The sequence below is a fragment of the Tupaia chinensis genome, unplaced genomic scaffold, assembly GCF_000334495.1.
Source record: "Tupaia chinensis unplaced genomic scaffold, TupChi_1.0 Scaffold000622_1, whole genome shotgun sequence".
Lineage (NCBI taxonomy): Eukaryota > Metazoa > Chordata > Mammalia > Scandentia > Tupaiidae > Tupaia > Tupaia belangeri.
This window is the reverse complement of record NW_006160142.1, coordinates 7,719,786-7,723,284: the sequence shown is the minus strand read 5'-3', so window position 1 is coordinate 7,723,284 and position 3,499 is coordinate 7,719,786.

The following is a 3,499-nucleotide window of genomic DNA, read 5'->3' as shown; positions in this document are numbered from 1 at the left end:
GGAGGATGGGACATGGCAGAGGGTGGGGGATGGGGAATCAAGGATGGCAAAACAAAAGGCAAAGTATACAAGACATAAGAAATGGAAAATTATTTGCTGATAACATGTATGTTGATGGGCTTGATTGAGCCAATATACAGTGTATTTTGGATGGAAAATTCATTTGTATACTGTAACGATGTATAGTGAATTAATGTAAAAAAATAAATAAATTTAAAGAGAAAAAAATGCACGCATCACAAAAATATCTATATTGTCAGTCTCTTTCACTGACACACATTAATGTTCTTGTAAGAAAAAGAAATCTAGGGACCAGCAGGAGGCATGGTGGTTAAGGCACTGGACACTCCCACATGGCAGACCATGGTTCAAGTCCCGGACCTGGGGGCTTGCTTTTTATTTCTCTCTCTCTCTCTCTCTCTCTCTCTCTCTGATCAAATTAAAACAAACGAATGACTGAATAAATAAATAAAAGTAAATAAATAATTATTTAAAAAAAGAAAGAAAAAGAAATCTAGTATATGAAAAGTAGAAAAATTAAGTAGGCATATTAGCAAGGCTGTGGTAAAACAGGTACTCACAGGATGCTGATATGCAGGTAGGCACAGCCCTGTTACAAGCAATTTGACAATCCCTATTATGGTTTTAAATGTTTGCATGCCAGATCTAGAAAGTCTACTTTGAAATATTTCTCATTTAAAAAATAAAAATAGACTAGGAAAAAGCTATGTATGCAAAGACACTGACTGCAGCATTACCTGTAATATGCAAGCAGAAAAACAACATGCATATGGAAAATTGTTAAGGGGGAAAATAACATAACCTTTCAACAGAGTACTACACAGTCATAAGAAATGTGAGGGGTCTTGGGTCAGCAGGTGGTATGGTGGCTAAAGGCACTGGATTCCCACATGGCCAACCACGTTTCAAGTCCCTGACCTGGTGGCTTGCTTTCTCACGTTCCCTTTCTCTCTCTGTCTGTCTGGTCAAGTTAAATAATAATAACAAATGGAATTAAATAAATAAATAATTATTTATTATTAAAAAGGCATATGAGGGATCTTTAAAAAGTTTATGAAAAATGTATATAGTGAAAAAACTATGCTTGATTTCAAAATTTTGCACCAAAATAAACTCATATTTTACTTCCATCATTAATGAAATCTTTTTTTTTTTTTTTTGAGAGGATTTTGCTATAGGGCCTGTGCACTCACCAGAAAGACAGAGAGACAGAAAGCGAGAAATCACCCCCCAGGGGGGATGGCCATGCTGCAATCCCTTCTCCTCCATTCTCCTCTCAGGATCTTGGGCACACATGCACACATGCCGGTGCGAGTTTAAGCCACCGGGTCTAGGACTCAAACCGCCCACTACATGGGAGTCCAGCGACGTAACCATTACACTAACTTCTGGTCCTATCATCCATGAAATTTTTGAAGTCCCCTTATATTTATAAATATTAGTAATAACATAAAATGCTTATACTATTTAGCTTAAAAGCAAAAGACATTAGTATTATAGATATACATCTATATACAAAACATTTGCTTGTAATTATGCTTATAAAAATAAAAAACCCTTAAGGTAATAAAAAAGAGAGAAGAAGGGTAATATTGGATTTTTTTTCTCATTTTTTGTCACTAGATTTTCCAAATTTTTTGCAATTAACTCTTTAAGGAAACATTTTGAATAAAACAAGAGGAATTCTAGAAATGGGTTGGGACTAATGCTCAGTATCTTTAACCAAAATTAGATTAGACCTGATGGAGGTCAGATGCAAAGAAAGAATATTGGTGAGGTTACTATTTATTGAATGAATTAATAATTAGTTTATTTAACAAATAGTTATATAGAGTACTTGAGGGAGAAAAGGTAGCAGTGAGGGAATCATAAAAGTCATAGTTAAATCAATAAAAATCCTCTAGTGTACATTATGCAACAGCAGAAAGAATGATCCCTTGGGAGACTGAGATGTATAATAATTTAAGAAGTGGAGTAAGAGAAGTCATAGGAAGAGAAACTTTCAATGAAGCAGAGAAGACCAGAAACGTTAACGCTCCAGAGATGCAGTGAGGTCAAGGAAAATGGGGAGAAACGAAAAGGAGCTCGATTTAATAAGTTAAAGGTCATTCCAGAGAGGAAGGCAAGAAATGAAGTATTGGATGGTGAGTGGTGAGGAAATGGAGGCAGTGGGTGTGAAGCGACATGAAAAAGGCAGCAGCTTAGACTTGGGGCCATTGGTTTATCCTTTACAAAGAAGGGGAGACAGTGTGAGTTTGGTGACTAGAAGGGAGAAGACAAAGATTAGAGATGTGGAAAGAGCTCAGAACCATCCTACCTACTGCCAGCCCCTGAACAACAGAGGCTGCCACATATCTGCACCTGGCACAGATGTGCTCCTCAGCTAGTTTAAGTACCTTTAGGATCTCATCTCTAAACCATCCTCACCATACCCCAGCTCTCCTAATCCAACCAGGCTTGTGCCACTCTATACCTAGCACTCACAGGGTTCTTCCCTACCTCTGGGACCACTCCTGCACTACCTCTTTCTCATGTCTTCATGCTCTGCCACCCTTAAATCAGGTTCCAGTGTCCATCTGTGGTCCCTGTATTAGTGTCCAAGGACTACCAAAGCAAAGTATCATAAACTGGGGGCTTAACAAACTAGAAAAACATTCTCTCACAATTCTGGACGCTAGAAATCTAAAATCAAGGCATCTAAAGGCTGTAGCGGAAAGGCCCTTGCCTCATCCTACCATCTGGTAGTTCCTGGCAATTTTTGGTGTTCCTGAGTTCACACATGCATCACTCTGCCTCTGGCTTAACATGGCCTTCTCCTAAAGATTGTACACTCCATAGTGTACATGGCATGGCACGATGCCACGGACAAAAGTGCTTAATAAGTGAAAGGCCATATTTGTCAATGTTATTTCCTCTCTAATCAAATTAGGAGTCTAGAAGAAATGACTCTACTACATATATGAGTTTTATATTCCCTACTAGGCTTTCTAGGGTACATTTACGGCTATAAAATGACTGGCAGAAAGGGAGAGACCCTTCTTTGACCCCAAATTACTCATTAAGTATTAAATAATTGACTGTTATCATACTCAGTTGAGAAGGCATGAAAGGAAAAAGGGTAATAAAAAAAAAAAAGATATTGTCACCAGCATTTTTCTAGAATGACAATAAAAAAGTCACTGGGGAAAGAGACTTGCCTTTATTAGTGGCCTGGGCTGGACCATCAAATCAGGCTAAGATTCACCCCCTCTTTCAGAGAACATAGAAAACAAGAGAGCAGAATCTCCCAGGATTAATCAACAAAACACAGACATATGAGGAGATTTATCAAGATTTCTTCAGGTTTAACTAAATGATCATATTTCATCTTTAATTTTAAAACATTTTTAAAGTAAAATGAACCTTTCACTGCTGATTCCTAGCATACTATTTCCTTAAGTCCTTTTATTTCATTAGCATAACCCAATCCATAAAGCAG